This window comes from Schistocerca cancellata, chromosome 9 (genome assembly GCF_023864275.1).
Source record: "Schistocerca cancellata isolate TAMUIC-IGC-003103 chromosome 9, iqSchCanc2.1, whole genome shotgun sequence".
Taxonomy (NCBI): domain Eukaryota; kingdom Metazoa; phylum Arthropoda; class Insecta; order Orthoptera; family Acrididae; genus Schistocerca; species Schistocerca cancellata.
This window is the reverse complement of record NC_064634.1, coordinates 71,675,539-71,683,154: the sequence shown is the minus strand read 5'-3', so window position 1 is coordinate 71,683,154 and position 7,616 is coordinate 71,675,539. Positions and strand designations below refer to the sequence as shown.

At 43.0% G+C, this 7,616-nt stretch overlaps 1 non-coding gene across 1 annotated transcript; it reads right to left on the bottom strand.

The window, feature by feature from the left end:
• Positions 1-243: 243 nt before the first annotated feature.
• Positions 244-325, bottom strand: Trnaa-cgc (transfer RNA alanine (anticodon CGC)). The gene has a single exon. It is a non-coding gene; the product is annotated as a tRNA-Ala (tRNA).
• Positions 326-7,616: the final 7,291 nt, after the last annotated feature.

Genomic DNA, 7,616 nt, shown 5'->3' with positions numbered 1-7,616 from the left:
CAGGATTCGAACCTCCGACCGTAACAGTCGCGCGGTTGCCGACTGTAGCGCCTAGAACCGCTCGGCCACTCCGGAGGAGGAGATTGGTGTTTAACGTCCCGTCGACAACGAGGTCATTAGAGACGGAGCGCAAGCTCGGGTGAGGGAAAGATCGGGAAGGAAATCGGTCGTGCCCTTTCAAAGGAACCATCTCGGCATTTGCCTGAAGCGATTTAGGGAAGTCACGGAAAGCCTAAATCAGGATGGCCGGAGACGGGATTGAACCGTCGTCCTCCCGAATGCGAGTCCAGTGCGCTAACCACTGCGCCACCTCGCTCGGTCGGCCACTCTGGCCGGCGACAATAGTTACAAAAATTGAGTAATATTGTTAACTTTACAAAGTAAATGGACTTGCAATGCGAAATTTTTAATTTAGTGTGGAGATACAAACTTTGATTTTTTTAAAATTGCATTTTGTTCGTTGTAGATCGTTGTTTTTGACCGTTGCGGACGTCACATGACATCCGTTTTAGTTCGTTTGTTGATCTTTCGACTCAGTTTTTTTTGTTCCAGAGGCCAACCAGCTCTCTGATCGAACACGCTAAGCTACCGTGCCGGTATCCATCTGCGCCAACGAGGACACAGAGGATAGCGCGACTGCAGGGATTTATCTCTGGCACGCCTCCCGCGAAACCCACATTCTCAACGAATTGTCCCGCACTACATTCGTAGTGCCCCCGCCCACTATACTCATTACTCGCGGCGCGTTGCCGATTCCCGTCAGAGTTCGGGCACTGTTTGTGCATTCGCACAGAAGAAGAAGACGGTCAAGCGGCCGGTGAGCCTTAACTATATATATATACTAAGATGGTATCTGTTCTTTCTGACATGTCCGAAAGAACGGATACCATCTTAGTATATATACAAACTTTGCTTGCTGAAACATCTACAAAATACTACATAGCTTTTACTGTTGTTCAGTTTCTTTTCTTCATCCAAAACCTATTTTTACGTCTTGTTTGAGAATGAAAGGTACGAAAACTGTATTAATTTTTTAATTATTCATGTTTTTTGTTCCTAACAATTATACGCTTTTCTTATCTAAAATACATCCGAACTGTGAAGTTAGTTTTTATACGAACAATCCGGGAACAGTGAAAATATGAATGCAAGTGTTTGTTCACATAGTAACTTCCGAAATTTGGTATGCCAACTAAACGTTCTACGGAGTTTTACAATTACGACAATTTTGTGCTGAAAAAGAGTCTGGAAGAGGTAATCACATAATATGCGTTTCCAGAGTATGGCGATTGAAAAAAAAGAAAAAGAAGTGAGTGGAAGGGCTTCAGAACACATTACAGTCTTATTTTCAGAACCCCTATTAAATGAAAATAATATTCAAACCTTCACTCAGTTTAAAAGTAATACAATTTTAAAACAGTGAAACAGGTACACTGTACGTCATAAACTTCCCCCGCAATTTCAGTATACAGCTACAGTAATTTCTGAAAGACACGATAGGAAAATAGGTCGTGTAAACAAATTTATAAATCCTCAATTATGCACGCATGGAAAAATATTGTTGTGACATGAATGACATTAAGGCTCAATAAGATAAAAATATCAAATATTTTCCTTTACATAGACATGCATCCACATTTATGAACACAGTCAGCGAAACTTGTAACTTGCCCTCGAAGTGACCTCCGATTAAATGCAGAAGTTGATAAGGCTGGAGCACTCACAGTCATAAACTTAAGAGAGCCATTGTGCCCTCTGCCAGTCACACCACCCTTTTCCTCTGTCACGACAACACCCTTTCTGGGTAACAAAGTAGTCACTTCTCCACATGCAACGCGGTACACAAGGGTTAACAACCCTGATCACCTCGTCCTCATTTTGGAAGCACCTGTCCCACAACCGTCCCTCCAAAATGAGAAAAGAGGAGTTAGTTACCGGGTGCGAAGCCGAGAGAATATGAAAGGGTCGGGGTTGGAACAAATGCGTCCCTTTGACAGTCTGCCGCGTGGTCCCGTGGTTAGAGTGAGCAGCTGCAGAACGAGAGGTCTTTGGTCCAAGTCTTCCCTCGAGTAAAAAGTTTATTTTCTTTATTTTCGCTAAGTTATGATCTGTACGTTCGTTCATTGACGTCTCTGTTCACTATAATAAGTTTAGTGTCTGTGTTTTGCGAGCGCACGGCAAAACCGTGGATATTGGAGTCTGCAGTTTAGATGTTCAGGAAACGTTTCACCTCGATGATCACAACCCTGAGCAGACGATAATTAGTGCAATGGATCATTCGATGGCAGGCGCCGCCGTTGACGATAATGAGGCCGGAAATGCAAACGTGTTCAGCTAGGACTTCAACGGAGACGACTCCGCCGTTGGTCACTGCAGGTGTCCAACTGGTGGTCGGAGAGAACTCGTGTTGTCACTCAGCGGCAGAGGCGCGCGCGTGACTTCAGATGTATCTGAACTGCTCACCAAGCTCGAACTCTTACAAGGGAACCTCCCCATCACACCCCCCTTAGATTTAGTTGTAAGTTGGCACAGTGGATAGGCCTCGAAAAACTGAAAACAGATCAATCGAGAAAACAGGAAGAAGTTGTGTGGAACTATGAAAAAAATAAGCAAAATATACAAACTGAGTAGTCCATGCACAAGATATCCAACATCAAGGACAGAGTAAGCTCTGGTGCGTCTACCGCGAAAGTCTTGATAACCTCCCGTTACGACGTCAGCAGATTTCAGTAGTTTTCTCCTAAGACCATGTGTCCCTCACAAGCGTAATTTGTTAGCTCCAGACCACAGTAATTGCCTGATGAAGGTTGGGATTTCAGCTTTCTCGGCAGTGACGATATTGCAATGATTATCGGGAGTGCATCATGTATCTGCAAGCAAACAAAAACATTAATTACATAACCTTATTTTTTCCGAGGTGATAATTGATACTTTATGACTCCTCCTTGTAAAAGACATTAATAGTCCATCTATTACACAAAAATTTTATTTATTGCTGATGGCTAATCTGATTGGTTGTTACTTTATCTCAAAATACGTAACGTAACATGGTTTTCATCGGAATGATACTGTGAAAAGGCGTCTATACTCTACACTAACACCAACAATGTAAATATAGTATGACAATGATTGTGTGAACTACGGAGACACTAAGTGATACAAAAAATTAATGTTGATTCTTTGCTACTATAAGAAATTGTGTGTGTTTGTTACCAAAGGAGTTTCGTTTAAAACATCATCAGTGATGGTATTTCACTCCTGGTATTACCCTCACATCAGGAAACGCTATTTCTTAGATTGCCGCTGTTGATTCTGGCCTAGTTCCACACTGATTTGTAGAACTTTACATATTTTTATGTTAAACATAACAGTCTGTAGCACTACAATTGCCAATTTGTATCTTTCTATCCAAATATAAACAAAAATGCAGGCTAAATATCATCAAAAAATACAAATAAACAGTATTGGGTGGCGTCATCAATGGGTTCCGTCTTCCTCACATATGATACATTCCATAAACAATCGATCAGTTCCACGTCAATGGACCCGTTGGATACCACGAACGCCGGCCGGAGTGGCCGAGCGGTTAAAGGCGCTACAGTCTGGAACCGCACGACCGCTACGGTCGCAGGTTCGAATCCTGCCTCGGGCATGGATATGTGTGATGTCCTTAGATTAGTTAGGTTTAAGCAGTTCTAAGTTCTAGGGGACTTATGACCACAGCCGTTGAGTCCCATAGTGCTCAGAGCCATTTGAACCATTTTTGATACCACGAACGTATTGTTACTTTGGACAATATGGGTGATCCCATAGCTGAACACATCATGCTTGCATGATGCCTTGTTTTTTTTTTTTCCACACATGAGATGAAAACAGCCTGGCTTCCACATGACAAAAGTAACGAATATCACATCATGAATTACTGCCATCATATAGGTTCATAATTCATGTGGAATGGAAATTTGCAATATGTTACTGTCCCCTTAATCTGATTCAAGAAGATTTTGAACTTGTGAACCGTTCCAACAAAGTCTCTACTATCGATAACAGAGGGACTTGCCGCAACTGCAATGTGGCGAGTGTCATTTGTAGTGGAGCAGCGTCGCCTACTGTGGGGTTCTCGATACCAATGTGGGTGGGTACGAGGAAGTCAACACACTGCCGGCTGGAGGGCGTTGGGGAGCAGACAGCCCGTGTATGGGATCACCGAGGTGCGAACAGTGGGCCACGTCTGGTCTCCGGCGGCGGATGCAGACCGTCTGTCATTCGCCCACTGCCGTGTATGAAGTACGGCCCCCGGAATGGATGGCGTGCAGAGACCAGCATCGAGTAGAAGCTGTGTGACTGCCGTTGTTCGCTGCCGTGTACGGAGTGTGATGCCCAGGTGGATGCTGCGGAATTACAGGCAACGGGTGCAGACTCTCTCCCTGCTACTGTGTACAAAGTATGACGCCCTCTTCATGCAACACTTGCCACGTCTGGATGGACGCGGAAGTGACGGGAACATATTAGCACGAATGGGGCTGTGGATGCAAGAGGAGAAATAGCCAACACACCAGTGATCGTCGGGATGAGGTCGTGGTACGTTTGTGATGGTTCACTGAGCGCCTCTTCTGCTAGAGGCTAATTGTATTCCTCTCTGGTGCTGCATGTTTGCACAGGAATGCGAAGCTTTGCACCTGAAAACATTTTTTAACCATTTCTTATGAGTTTGCATATGGTTCTGCTTTCTTACGTTAGCATGCATGACTTCTTTGTTTTTCCAGGTTGTTCAGTTTTGAGTGTCGATGGTTAGGAGGCAGTGTGGTTCGTCGGTGAACGAGAGACGTATTGTTTTAAGTTGTATTGTCGTCTATTACGGAATTTTCCTCGTCAGTAAAGTTCTTTTGATCAAATTTGTGTCAAGCATTGCAACCAGGCCAGCCGGTGTGGCCGAGCGGTTCTAGGCACTTCAGTCTGGAACCGCGCGACAGCTACAGTCGCAGGTTCGAATCCTGCCTCGGGCATGGTTGTGTGTGATGTCCTTAGGTTAGTTAGGTTTAAGTAGTTCTAAGTTATAGGGGACTGATGACCTCAGATGTTAGGTCCCATAGTGCTCAGAGCCATTTGAACCATTGCAACCAGGTCGTTCTTGTGGTAAATGTTAGACTGTGTTAGAGTGTGTACTGCTTGTTGCATCAAGGCTATGTGAAGCATTTCAGAATTTGTCTCTTCCTATACTGTATATACCGGGCGGGGACTACTCAAGAGGACGTCATTATCAGGAAAAAGGAAAACTGGCGTTCTACGGATCGGAGCGTGGAATGTCAGATCCCTTAAGCGGGCAGGTAGGTTAGAAAATTTAAGAAGGGAATGGATAGGTTAAAGTTAGATATAGTGGGAATTAGTGAAGTTTGGTGGCAGGAGGAACAAGACTTTTGGTCAGGTGAATACAGGGTGATAAATAAAAAATCAAATAGGGGTAATGCAGGTGTAGGTTTAATAATGAATAAAAAAACAGGAGTACGGGTAAGCTACTACAAACAGCATAGTGAACGCATTATTGTGGCCAAGATAGACACAAAGCCCACGCCTACTACAGTAGTACAAGTTTATTTGCCAACTAGTTCTGCAGATGACGAAGAAATTGATGAAATGTATGATGAGATAAAAGAAATTATTCAGGTAGTGAAGGGAGACGAAAATTTAATAGTCATTGGTGACTGGAATTCGTCTGTAGGGAAAGGGAGAGAAGGATACATATTAGGTGAATATGGATTGGGGGTAAGAAATGAAAGAGGAAGCCGCCTGGTAGAATTTTGCGCAGAACATAACTTAATCATAGCCAACACTTGGCTCAAGAATCATGAAAGAAGGTTGTATACATGGAAGAACCCTAAGATACTAAAAGGTATCAGATAGATTATATAATGGTAAGACAGAGATTTAGGAACCAGGTTTTAAATTGTAAGACATTTCCAGGGGCAGATGTGGACTCTGACCACAATCTATTGGTTATGAACTGTAGATTAAAACTGAAGAAACTGCAAAGAGGTGGGAATTTAAGGAGATGGGACCTGGATAAACTGAAAGAACCAGAGGTAGTACAGAGTTTCAGTGAGAGCATAAGGGAACAATTGCAGGACTGGGGGAAAGAAATACAGTAGAAGAAGAATGGGTAACTTTGAGGGATGAAATAGTGTAGGCAGCAGAGGATCAAATAGGTAAAAAGACGAGGGCTAGTAGAAACCCTTGGGTAACAGAAGAAATATTGAATTTAATTGATGAAAGGAGAAAATATAAAAATGCAGTAAATGAAGCAGGCAAAATGGAATACAAACGTCTGAAAAATGAGATCGACAGGAAGTGCAAAATGGCTAAGCAGGGATGGCTAGAGGACAAATGTAAGGATGTAGAGGCTTATCTCACTAGGGGTAAGGTAGATACTGCTTGCAGGAAAATTGGAGAGACCTTTGGAGAAAGGAGAACCACTTGCATGAATATCAAGAGCTTTGATGGAAACCCAGTTAAAAGCAAAGAAGGGAAAGCAGGAAGGTGGAAGGAGTATATAGAGGGTCTATACAATGGCGACGTACTTGAGGACAATTTTATGGAAAGGGAAGAGGATGTAGATGATGATGAAATGGGAGATTGATACTGCGTGAAGAGTTTGACAGAGCACTGAAAGACCTGAGTCGAAACAAGGCCCCCGGAGTAGACAACATTCCATTACAACTACTGACAGCCTTGGGAGAGCCAGTCGTGACAAAACTCTACCGTCTGGTGAGCAAGATGTATGAGACAGGCGAAATACCCTCAGACTTCAAGAAGAATATAATAATTCCAATCCCAAAGAAAGCAGGTGTTGACAGATGTGAAAATTACCGAACTATCAGTTTAATAAGCCACAGCTGCAAAATACTAACGCGAATTCTTTACAGACGAATGGAAAAACTGATAGAAGCCGACCTCGGGGAAGATCAGTTTGGATTCCGTAGAAATGCTGGAACACGTGAGACAATACTAACCCTACGACTTACCTTAGAAGAAAGATTAAGGAAAGGCAAACCTACGTTTCTAGCAATTGTAGACTTAGAGAAAGCTTTTGACAATGTTGATTGGAATACTCTCTTTCAAATTCTGAAGGTGGCAGGGGTAAAATATAGGAAGCGAAAGGCTATTTACAATTTGTACAGAAAGCAGATGGCAGTTATAAGAGTCGAGGGGTATGAAAGGGAAGCAGTGGTTGAGAAGGGAGTGAGACAGGGTTGTAGCCTATCCCCGATGTTATTCAATCTGTATATTGAGCAAGCGATAAAAGAAACAAAAGAAAAGTTCGGAGTAGGTATTAAAATCCATGGAGAAGAAATAAAAACCTTGAGGTTCGCCGATGACATTGTAATTCTGTCAGAGACAGCGAAGGACTTGGAAGAGCAGTTGAACGGAATGGACAGTGTCTTGATAGGAGGGTATAACATCAACAACAGCAAAACGAGGATAATGGAATGTAGTCGAATTAAGTCGGGTGATGCTGAGGGAATTAGATTAGGAAATGAGACACTTAAAGTAGTAAAGGAGTTTTGCTATTTGGGGACCAAAATAACTGATGATGGTCGAAGTAGAGAGGATATAAAATG